Consider the following 13,469-nt stretch of genomic DNA (forward strand, 5'->3'; position numbering starts at 1 on the left):
GACTATGGAAATAAACCGTTTCTAAATGTAAAGCACATAACTAAAAACTAATGTGTTGTAAGTGTCAAGTACAACCGAGCTCTCATTCAGCTTTTGGTTGAAAAGGCGAATTACATTTTGCAAATCGGCTAACACCACAGTAGGAAATAAATAAGTAGAAAAAACAAATAGAATGAAATGCTATCTTACACTGCAAAGATGAATTTTAATGGACACAGACTGTGCGATGACTGACGGTGTAGGCGGTTTGAGCAGTGAGCTCACTGTGATTTACCTGCAGCAAGGATATAATTTGATTGTTTTTCAGGATTTATTCTTCCTGGTATTTACAGGAACAAAACCGCTGTATTTCGAGTGTATTTCCCACTTAATTGTCTCACTTTGACTAAATGATTTCCTAAAATGCATTGGTTCTCTAAATCTTTGAAACATCAGTGGGTCAGCTGAAATTCTGACATCACAGAGTGGGCTGAAGTGCTGATTAACATAACCTAGAACTAGGATCTGGATCTTACACATATCTCCATTCCATGCGCCTCTGTCCTGGCTTTGGTCTGATTCAGTAACAGCTGAGAATGTCTGTAACATTCCTGGGTCTTAGCCAGGCAGGTGTTAACACGTCCCAATCTAGATAATTTACTCACTCTGGGACTCGTTTTAGGCCAATGAATCTTTTGACCCTGATTGAAGACACCTTAAGACGAGAAAACTAATCAGCATGTCAATCAATAAGTCAATAACCTCGTCAATAGTCACCATAACAAATCTATTAGATTAATCAATAACATTAATAAGACTCGGAAACCACCATGACCTTTCAGTCATGAATAACCACGCCAGTTTTGTAAAATTTTTATGATGTTTATTCCCTATTGATTACAATTCTACTAGTAAGTTTATTAGTCTCAAAACCATGAAACACATCAGCATTGTCATACTATGGCAACTCGAATAAGATTTAATCAAAGCAAAGATCACAAACATTAGAACATAGCACAACGTCAACATAGGTTAACCTTAGCAGAGTATCATTAGCGCATTATTCAACAAAGCATGGATTCAGTCATTTATCTATTTGCGTCCGTTTAGTGAACCCCTTAACTAACTTCGAATTAGCATTGGCTTGTTGGGCTTCATGCAAAACAATTTAGCAACACATCTATCTATGGTCTCTGTCAAAAGAAGCAGTTGGTACCTAGAAAGGAAAGGCAAACAGACAATTACAATTTCATCATCATAAAGTTACCCTCCGTAATGGGTCAGCATACAGAGTCAGTCTTCGTCCTCAGGACATAAGTTGATTTGCCATCAGCCAGGAAACACAGCAAAGTTCAGCAAGACGGGGTAAGTAGGGACATTTCCCTCATAAGGAGTAGAAGTATAGAACGGGCAAGATAAGGGTGAGGATGGTTTGAAGAGTCAAACAGCAAAGTATCTAGGCAGAGTGACAAATGGTCTGTGTCATAGCAAAAGTTTGCAATGGCAACTCTCAATGGCTCCGCGTGTCACAGGTTTTTATCCCTTTTCTGTTGTACAGTCCCCTAAATTCTAATTGGGTAGGTTTGGCACCTCACTATCTTCATCCAATGGGTTTCCAGTGGTACCATCAAAATTGTCACCTCATAACGGTTCTTGTGATTGACGTCTCCACCGGGTAGAATGTCCGGTATGATTTCATACTCTCGTGGTCCTCTCGCATCTTCAGTCAGTGGTTCCATTGTCTATACCGGTTTAGGCGACCTTGTACCTGTAACAAGTCTACACTGTTGCTTTCAGCAAGAATGTTTCCTTGAGCAAGTCGAGTTTCATGAGAATGGATCTACTACAGTTACACTCATCTTCTAGCTTCTGGAAAAATACGATTACATGTCCTTCAGGAAGTCAGCACACTGCATGTTAGAAAAACACATTTAATATGAAACCGGGCAGCTAGTCCCCGACTAATGCTAACTAAGGCCTAGTGAATTAATTACCAAAACCTTAACATATATCTCTCAATACTAATACAAAATCATACATTAGTGCACTAGAAACTCATTTTAGTCAATTTTATTAGTCCCCTTATATATTGATGGCCACTCCCCGTTGGCACATTTCAGACTCACGTTTAGTAAAACATATTAATACATTTTCTATGCGGCATTATTATGCATAGTTCATAAACATTTCATGTTAATTTTGATTATAAAAGCTACGCTCCATCACAGGTGATTGTTTTTGGTGCAAGTTGGGTGATTGCTTCCCATCAGCTCTCTGTTTTTGTTCGGTATTCACAGTTTATTAGACTTCAGGGATGTCTTTGAATGTTGTGTCTTTTTCTGCAACAACATGACCAAACTCTGCGTAGATCTTTTGTATTTGAACATCCACCTGTGTTTATTGCTAATGTATGTTAATCTAGTTGTCACAATAGACCATTGTTTTCAGTCCTTAATTTGTAAATAAAGAGGTGCCGGTGCTCAAATCCCTTCTCTTAAACACGAGACTGCTGTATTTAAATCTGCCCGCACTGAATACTGAGGCAGCCTAATCCTGAAGCCATATCGGGCCTCTTCAATCCATTTACTGCCACCCCTGCCCCTTCAGCTTATCCTGCAGCTTTCTACTTTCTCCCTTTATGACGCTTTTTCGTTTTTCCTTCTTCGGTCTTTCTCATATGTGTCTATTTCTCGCAGCAAATGCTTGAGGCATAAGAATAAGCCCCGGCCCTCACAAATAAGTGCTGGTGCTCAGCACCGGAAACAACAAGCACAAATTAAGCACTGATTGTTTTCCACCTTAAACTTACCTTGCTTCACATCAGTTGTCTTAAGTAGATGGCCCTCTATGGCGGAAGTCTTCTTTTCTTTTTTCCATGATCATAACAGCAGATTCACAGCATCCTGTTTATCTGAGTGTAGGTCATATTAGTGTAGCTTATTTCGTGCCTAAAAAGGTTAAAGCCAATCATCATGATAGTTCAATGTCCTGGGTTTCTAAACATTACTGAGGAGAAAGCAAGTGAAGTCCAAGAAGTGGTCATTTTAGTATTCCATTTACCTTACAGTAAATGAATGACACTGACAACAGAGTGACTTGAAGTCACTGTTAATTCCTGACGACACAGAGTAAACTCAGAACCCCTGAAAGAAGTGCAATAACTGAATTGGCTTGTTTAAAGTTGATTACCCCAGTGCCGACCTTCTACTTCCATGTTCCTTTTCCTCAATTCACTTGGATGTCCTGTTTGATGCCATACTTGAATCTGTAGGACCCTGGTTCAACACAACATCAGCTCCAGTCACAGAAGTTGGAGGCAGCAATATCCTCTGCTTCATCTCATCTAAATTCACCACTAATCATATTAAATCAGTTCCCAAAACCCCCAACACATTTAGCATGCTCATGAATGTAACCTCAACACCCCTTTTCCATATTCCTTTGTTATGTTACAGTTCAAAGTGCACAATAATAAAGTGATCTGTAGTATTTTCAGAAGCTCCCTGTCAAACCCAGATCAAACATTTTGGCATTGTTTAAAAAAATCTACCATTATCCAGAGGTACCCAAGTAATAACATCCTTATGTCCAACATACCCTGTCGCTGCACAGCTGTAGAAGTCTTTATTAATGACTACTATGCATTTATTACTATAGCTAACACTGGAGTAAATATTACATGTTCATCTCTAAGGCTAAATAAAGCACACAAGGTTGTTTTATTGGTAACATCATGCTTGATGTTTGTGTTCTAGAAAATCTGAATGTTAACATGTTAGACCTGGTATCTTTGGCGTGGTTCCCCTAACTTTTTGCCTTTTGACCTCTTTCTTTTCTAACTTCATGTTTGCTGGCTTTACCATTCTGTGTACTTTACCACTGCAAACCAGTGCTAAAGTGCAGGTGCTCTGTACCTTAAAACATGGATATATTGGCTTATCCACAATTTGCACATTTAATTTACTTGTAAGTCGCTAGTAAAGTGCACTATGTGTGCCCAGGTCATGTAAATCAAGTGCTGGCCAAACAGTGTGGGTCATGAGCCTGTGGAGCCACGTGCTATGCAAGACTGCTGGTCTTGGCCCTATGAGGTAAAGGAGCGGAAGAGCGATGTCACCTCCTTGGTGGCCTCAGAACGCCCAGCAACCCTTTGAGGGTCCTGCATGTGAACCGGCCTCCAGCCCCAATTTAAGAGGTCTGAGATTACAATGATAACTGATGATGAGGTGGAAGAGGAGAGTGAATCTCTCCCCGACCTCCTATCTTTCAAAGAACAGTAAGGGCCACTGGAGGGTGTCAGCCTCTTCCCTATACTGACCCTAGATCAACAGAGGTACTGATGCCAGTTGTTGGGGCAGGTTGCCTCACTATTCTCACTTAGTCCAGGGCTCAGTACATGGTACACCCATGATGTTGACATTGGGTCAGTCCTCCTGTGAAGATTAAAATATATAGGTTGTCTGACAACTTGAGGGCTAACATTAAGGAAAAGGTCTCCAGAATGTTGGCACTTGGGGCACAAGAGAGGTCTGCATTCCCTACACCAGAAGGGTACTTTGAGTTCCCGGTCATGCCTTTTGGGTTAAAGAACCCCTCTGCTGTCTTCAAGAGGTTGGTAAATCAGGTCCTAGATGAACTAGAGAACTTCAGTGCTGCCTACCTAGATGACATTGCGGTTTTCAGTTGCAGCTGGGAGGACCACCATTGCTACCTGAAGGAAGTACTTAAGGCTCTGCAGAGGGCAGGCCTGACTTTCAAGGCAAGTATGTGCCAGATAGGGCAGGGTTCTGTGGTTTATCTAGGTCACCAAGTGGGAGGTGGCAAGGTGCAGCCCCTCAGACCAAAAATGAGACAATTCTGGCTTGGGAACCCCCTCAAGACCCAGACAGAAGTGAGAGTCTTTTAGACCTCACTGGATATTACAGGAGGTTCTTCAAGGGATATGGCACAATTGTTACCCACTTAGAAGAGCTGACTTCCATAAAGAAGCCACATCAGGTGATCTGGACAGAGGTGTGCCAGACCGCTTTTGACACTCTGAAGGCGGCCATGTGCACAGCACCTGTGATCAAAGCCCCTGACTTTTCCCAAGAATTTGTGGTGCAGACAGATGCCTCAGAGCATGGCTCTGGGTCGTGCTCTCACAGCTGAATGAAAAAGGCCTTGATCAACCTGTAGCCTTTATTAGTAGAAGATTACTCCCCAGGGAACAGAGATATAGTGCAATTGAAGGGGAAGTGTTTTCTGTTATCTGCATGCTAAAGAATCTAAGGCTATACCTGTTTGGCACTCACTTCAGGGTTCAGACAGACCACAGTCCCCTAAGATGTTTAATGCAGATGAGGTATGAGAATCCCAAACCTATTTAGGTGGTCCATCTCATTGCAGGGACTGAACCTTATGGTAGAACATCGTCCTGGAACAGACCACAACAATGCTGATAGTCTCTCCAGGGTCTTCTGCCTTAGTGAGGAAAACTCCCAAAGAGTTGGGTAGCTCTCCGCACTTTCAGCTGAGAGGGCACATGTAAGACCTGGCATCCTTGGTATGGTTTCCCCTAACTTTTTTCCTTTTGACCGCTTGCTTCTGTGACTCCAGGTTTGCTGGCTTTAGGATTCTGTGTGCTTTACCACTGCTAACCAGTGGTAAAGTGCAACTGCAGTGTACCTTAAAACATGGTTATATTGCCTTAGCCACAATTGGCATATTTGATTTACTTGTACATCCCTAGTAAAGTGCACTACATGTGCCCAGGTGCTGTAAATGAAATGCTACTAGTGGGTCTGCAGCTATGATTGTGCCACCTACTACAATATCCCTTTAAACATGTCTCAGGCATGTCCCTGCAGGGCCAGTATGTGTAGATTTAAATTGCCATTGCGACCTGGCAAGGGCACTCATTTGCCAGGCCAAAACCTTTTTTTGTACATGCAATCCACTCCTAAGGTAGGCCCTATCTAGCCCCAAGGGCAGGGTGTGGTGTATTCAAAACATTGGACATGTATTTTTAAGTTTAACATGTTCTAGTTGTGAAAAGCTATTACATTTGTTTTTCACTACTGTAAGGCCTATCTGTCCCTTAGGTTAACATTTGGGTTACCTTGAAGAAGCCTTTAAGTATATCTCCCAAATGGGAAAAGCTAGAATTTCAGAGTTTGGTGTGTGTGGGCTTACAATTTTAAATCACAGTTTACAATGATGTCAGATTTTAAACTGTAAGTCTGAAAAGGCTACATTAAGAAAGTTGACATTTCGTCACGTTAACCATTCTGTGTCACTGCCTGTCTATGAATATACATAAAAGGTGGATGATAGCTGACCTTTGTGCATTCTCTTTAGACAGTCACACACAAAGGGAGCTGGGGTGTGACATTTGCATCCTGATAGGCATCCTGAGCAAGATGGGAGAGAAGATCTAATACACCTGAATAAGGCTGTGCCTGTCCTCACACAAAGAGCTACATAAACCCCTGTGGTGTGTCTGGAGCCAAGGAAGGAATGGGAGGGACCTTGTGCACTTTAAAGACCTCTCTTTGAAGTCACCACTACTTCAACTTGGTATATGTACTGTATATATACTGGACCCCAAACCCCACCAAATCGGTAAACCTTTGGAGCTGATATCAATTCTGCCAGAAAGAAAGACTGCTATGCTGTCATGTAGGCAGGCCACTATGCTCAACTGCATTGCTGTTTTGGTCTGCTGACTGCTGCCTCTTGCATGGGAGTAAGAAGGGCTCTCTAAATCCTCTGCAGAACCAAGTGATTCCAAGAGCCTGATGTCTTGCCTACTGTTCTGGAAGTCTCAGGGCCATCAAAGACTTCTCCTAATCTCTGCTTCAGCTTTGGACTCTGCTACTGTTAGTCCTGCCCTGCAAAAGGGTGCCAAAAAAACTTTGCAGCTGCTTTTCATAAAAAACCATAGCATTGAGGCTCTTGCACCTCTTGGAACTGCTGCAGTGCTTTTCGACGGCGTTGCAGTGCTGATTCGACAACGAATCAGTATCCGACTGCCAAGTTTGGTGACATTGCAGTGCAGGTCCAAGGAAGTCACTGCGTGGCTTGGCAATGATGCATTGCCTGCATCAAACGGGATTCAATGCAATGTGAGAAATGACAATGAGGCTCGAAGATGACACATCTACCCAATTTCGCGGATCAGAACTGAGTCTTTGACGCCAACGCTTGCTCCATTGGCGGTTCTGTTTCAGTGGGCCCTGCGTGAGTTTTGTAGCTGGTCTGACCTCCATCATGTTCGGCCTGAACCTTGGACTTACCCCGGTCTAGTGAGACCTCAAGTAATCTTTTAGCGTTATTGACTTTAAAGCTCTACATTACAGTTTATTGGAGCTTTGTTGTTTTGGTCTTGTTTTACTCAGATAAATGTACTCTGTTTTTCTAAATTGGTGTGGAGCCTTTTGTGGTGTCTTTCACTGTGTTACTGTAATTTGAATGTTGTACAAATACTTTACACATTGCCTCCTATGTTAAGCCTGACTGCACTGTGCCAGGCTACCAGGGGGTGAGCACAGGTTAATCTAGGGTGTTTATCTGATTTACCCAGACTAGGATTGTACTCCTTATTTGGACAGTGTGCATACCTCTACCAACTAGAGACGCAATTTCTTACACATACTCCTATACTCCTGTGCTTTTGGGGAGGGGGCGTATATGATATGTTATCAATGCTTTAGTTATTTATTTACTTCATTTGTAGAAAGCAACCCCAAAACTGGGGCAGAGTGTCCTGGCACTGGGAAAAACAAAACCACAGAATGGAAAGAAGCTTACTAAAGCAGCTCCAGCCTAGGCTGGGATGAAAATTGGAAAGTTTTACTTTTTTTTTATTAAAGCAAAAAGGCTTCAAAGGGAAAGGGATGATAGTTCCAGCCTTATATATTAGTAGGGGGAAAGGTCAGCTATAAGAAATTTGTAAAAGAAAACATATTGAAGTAGTTCCAAATATTTCTCTGACCCTATTGATGAAAATGTGAATATAAAGCATATTTTGGTCTTACTCCCTAATATAAAACAACTGCTATGATGTATCCAGCCAAGATGCTGGATGGTATACACCCTGGAACCAAGATTAAGCCACAACGTCAAGAAAGAGTAGAATTAATTTGCTATAATAATCACTGAAAGTCTTCTTCTTTGACTCACCTCCGACTCATAATACAGAGGTTTTTGATTTAATATTAGATTAAAAAAGAGATACTGGGACAATAACAAAAATGTGGCTTGATTAATTATCATGCCTTACTAGTTTTTTTACTTTTTCAAATGACTATTTAATTCTTAGCACCGAGAAGAGGCAAAGTGTTGGGAAGGAAGATCTGCAATGATTTGTAATGTCACTTTGAAAATACAGCTACTTTTAACACTGTTGTGTATTCTCTATTTGAACATGCTGTCATGAAACATCTACTATGTCTATGTGATACCATCACATTTGTTTTATCTTAAACCTCTTACAAATATTTGTTAGACTTTATTTTACCAAATAAAAAATAAAGGACATCTTCTTGTAGTGAGGGTTTTAATCATTGATTAAATGAGCAGCGAGTTGATAAGTCTATAGAGTAGGGGAGACAATGTGGAGCTCCTAACTGGCTGCTGGATCTAGCCAGCCAAAAAATGTTGTTATTCCACACATGTATTGGTTGAAACATGGTGTCATTACCATCAAACTGGAAATGTTTAGATTAGTTAGCATCACAGACTATGTTTCCGCACTATCCAGCAGAAACCTAAAGAATTTATTGTAAGAATGTTTTGTCTAGTATATTAAGCACACCCTTGCTACTTTATCTGAACCCCATAACTTGAATGAAAGCATCTGATGTTGTTCTGACAGAAAATAACAGGGTAGCTGCTTTAAAAGATGCTAAAAACATATCTCAGAAGAGAAATAATAAGTAGATCATAGACATTTCAATATAATGGTTAGAACCAAGACCCAGATTTTTTATGATGCTAATGTGGCCCAAAGAGGCCAAATTCGCTGTGCCATATAGACAAAGTGGCGCAATGCATGCATTGCACCACTTTGTAACCCCTTGCACCACATTATGCCTTCACCAGGCATAATGTATGTAAGGGGGGGCACAAAAATGCCGCAATCAAATCTAAGAGATTCCACTGCTCCATTTTTAGCGGCTATTTTTAACACCTGCACAGAGCTGGCATTAAAAGGGTGCATACCATTGCTTTCAATGGGCCCCTATGTACTCTGCAGGATTAGCACCACATGTTGGCCCTAATCCTGCACAGTACATCAATATCATCAAAAGATTCGACGCTTTAGCCCCTACCCTGTGCCATGGTGTGCCATATATTAAATACAGCGCACACATGGTGACAGTGGGGGCACTAAGGGGCACAAGAAAAGTGGCACTGCATTGGGTGCAGCACCACTTTTCTTAAATTTTGGCCCAAGTGTCTGTGGTATTAGAAGTAACAGAACACCAGTCCATTCATTTCGTTCAAATACCCAGCTAGACCTTCTCCTCCTTTTGGTTTTAAAAAGATTATGAAAGTGGAAACTGATTAGGTCATCAAAAGTGAATAGAATACAATGACCTAGTATGTACTTCACTTTAAAATTGAATGAAGGCTGCTCCCAAATACCTACTTTTACTAGCTTTGGTAATTTCTGATTTAGACTTGGATGCATTTTCGATTTTTGGAAAAGAAACATAATACCCCTTGGCAAAAGAAAATATACTTGAATCTAGATGTTATAATAATATCACCCTTTTTGAAATCGTGAGCATCATCTGTATGCAGATTATTCTGCAAACATACCATACTTTGAGTGAAGGGCTACTGGCATCACTTAGACAGATTTTTCGGACAGTCAGTCTTTCATTGGATATTTTTATGAGGGAGATGTAGATTTGCTGATGTGAGCTATTTAGTGACATTCAGTACACCATAATTTGACTTCTATCTTGCAGTATGATACACCAAGGAGATGGCCTAGATATTGGATCAGGCACTAACATTACTTCTTTCTTTTTGGGACTAGGTTGAGTTGAGTTTACCAGGGTAAGTGCATATCCACCCTTTTCATGATTAATTATTGAGGTAATTATTTAGTTAAACATGGCTCCTGTATTTACTATTTATTGTTTATGTACATAATTAGTTTTCATATTGACTTCTTCTTGACACTTGCATTTTGTGATTACGCCGATGGCACTCAAGTAGTGCTCACTCTTTCTAAAAACTGCAAGGAAATCTCCAAACCATTTAGTCCAAAACATCCAAAATCAAAATAATTTATGATTAAGTACCTTTATTTTCATTTGAAACTCCTGACCCTAGTGTACCCACCTCATTCTTGATTTCTTCTCATCTTGTGATATGAGTTTGCAAATCTGGTGTATTAGTGGATTATACTTTTTTGGCATTTCAAAATATTATTGAGTAACAAACAAGTTCTTTGTCAAGAATGTATATTTCAAATATATTTGATAAACTGACATGTTTACAATCATGGGTGATGTTGTTGCTCTACGTTTTTATTGGTTATGCTAAAACCTGATGTTATGTTGTGTTACCAAAATGAGGCTACATATTTAAAAAATGCAAAACATATTTTGAAAGAGAAATATCAACATGGTTTTAACATCATCTTTCTGGCTCTCCTTCCAGTCCTCCATCTTAGGCACCACTTAAATCTATCAAATATGAAATCTGGGTGGGTAGATAGCACCCAATCAGAGCAGTGGGCAAGAGCAGAAACACTTGAAAAGGGCAGACTCGGATGCTCAAATGATGGACAAGAGTCTACTGGAGATGGGTAGAGTAAACAAGCTCAGTCTCATAAATGACCAGACTAGTAGTGAGACTGGGAGGTGGACATACCAGAAATGGGCAGGTTAGCTCATAGGCTCAGAGGTAGCAGATATGATCTTAGGAGTGCAGAATAAATACAGATCTTCAGAGATGGAAAGGATAGCTCATAGGCCCCAAGATCACTCTGGAAGCACAAAACTCAAGATGGACAATGGCAAAGGCTGCACATAGGTGGGTTAGAACATGACAAATAGGATGCTTGGTACACAGATTCAGAGATGGGCAGATTACCACACCGGCTCAGGAAAGGGCAAAATACAACTTTACCTGGATAGGCAAGCCCTTTAATATTATTAAATTAAAATTCAATTGGAATTGGTACTAAAGAATGAGAGATATACAAAATTTGGGTTTAGATTTGTTCAGCATAATCCCTGACACAGCTCTGATTTTTTTAATAGTGTCAGATGCCAAAAGCTCACATGTAGACTGTAAACAAATAGTAATATTATCAAAATATTAATATAATACGCACATTGTAGTTTACTATTGTATTAGGAGTCATTTTGCATTTATTTTGCTTGTTATTGGAGATTCCAAGTTTAGGTGTTTTTTCTTTTTTCACAATTTATTAGCAGGCCAAGGACAGAACAATTCTAGAAAATAGATGCGGAAACAGATGTTAACAATCTCAAATGTCTAGATAAACATATAATCATCAATTTTGGGAATGTATATCACAATCAAGGGTAAATTAAAGTTGTCTTGCTATGTAAGTTATTTTATATTTATATATGTAGTTTCACTTTTAATTTCTTTGTTCGGAGGCTGTACTCAAAATTCAAGATCTAATCCAAGAGCTTTAGAAATTTTCAATATCAATATCATGTAATACATCTCAGAAAGCCACCAATGGTGCAATCCTATGCCTCTTGTAATTGTAACCTTATTTATTGAATATGGATCATTGCAATAGAATCATAGAATTTTGGACTTCTACATTATAAGAGAACTGCTCAAATGTTGAAATTAATCTTAATATGAATATAGAAGAAAGACCGGTAACTACATCATGTACAAGCTTTTGAATATTTCCCGGCATTTCAAAATGTCTGTTCAATATACATTGTCTCAATTGATGGGACTAATCTATGAAGCATGGATATGCAATGGAATTAACATTTTTGTTATATGTGCTCTTCTCTCAAACATTCCTGACACCCTGTAATTTCCTACTTCTTAAATAGCATTGATAATTGATGACGTTATTATAATATCACAGCCTGGAAATCTTTATTTACTACGGTTTCAAATGGAATTCCTGGAATTCATGACATGGGGAAGTGATTTTGCATTTATATGTGAATTTTCACTGTGAAGTTCCCCAATAGGAAACAAACATTTCAGATTAGACCACCATGTTAACCCCTGCTGTTGTTTCCTCACTGCTCCCTGCATCTCAGTGTGCACTGGTTCTTCCACTTCTGAAAGTCATCAAGAAGGGTGGAAGTTAGGTGATATACACAACCCAATCTCTCTTTTCCAGACTTAATTGAGTAGTAGTAGTAGTAGTAGTAGTAGTAGTAGTACATTTATTGCATAATTACTAAAAATCATTGCATGAAATACAAGTACATATACCATAAAATACTTCTAGTCATATACAGTATCATCACCCTCACTGCAACAAAATGCAAATGTCAGTGCAGATTGTGCTATAGAATCAGAATCCCACCATTTGTTATACAATCTGATGACATTAAATACATGAGCAGCCTACATGTAATAATATCTTCATATCAGTGTAGCTGCTCAAGCCAAGAAGGCTGTCCATGAGTTCTGGTGTTATGTCTAATAAAGTTAATTATTATAAAAGATCTAAAGCTTTAAAACTAGAGTTCAAGTGACATGAAGTGCTTGATCTTTCTGCACAGTCTCATCATTTAGTGTGCAATTCTAGCTGGACATGCAAGTGCGATGCTTACAGAGTGCCACTGGCACAGCGATGAATGAGCGAATGCCTGCGCCAACATTTCCACAATCTAACGTTGCAGTAGCAGCAGAAGACACAGAGTAAAGTAGTACAGCACTTGCAAAGTGCCACAAGCATGGCGATGAGAGAGCAAATGCCTATACCAATTTTCTCAACAATCTAGCGTTAAAATCACTGCAGAGGACACAGAGTAAAAGTAATGCACAATGGTGAGATCTGAAAAATAAAATACCCAATCATGCCTATCGCTCCATGATGTACCTCAAAGTCACAAATTTCAGGGAGATTATATTTTGGTGTGCAATTTTAGGTTTGGACTAGCAGGTGTGACACTTACATAGTGCCATAATCACAAAGATGAACGAGCAGATCCCTGTGCCAGGATTTCCAACAATCAAACATTGCAATAGCAGCAGAGGACACAGAGTAAAATAGTGCATCACTTGCAAAGTGCCACAAACACGGCGATGAAAGAGTTGATGCCTATTCCAGGTTTCCCGACAGTCTGGGGCTGAAATAGCAGCAGGAAACACAGAGTAAAGTAATGTGCAATGGTAAGACCTAAAAGTTCGAACAAAGATGCCCTATCATGCCTACCACTCCATCATCTACCCCAGAGTCCCAAACTGTCAGGGAGATTTTCATGGGTGAGTAAGCCATTTAGTTAATAATGTTTCTTTGATAGACACCTCTC

This window comes from Pleurodeles waltl, chromosome 5 (genome assembly GCF_031143425.1).
Source record: "Pleurodeles waltl isolate 20211129_DDA chromosome 5, aPleWal1.hap1.20221129, whole genome shotgun sequence".
NCBI classification, from domain to species: domain Eukaryota; kingdom Metazoa; phylum Chordata; class Amphibia; order Caudata; family Salamandridae; genus Pleurodeles; species Pleurodeles waltl.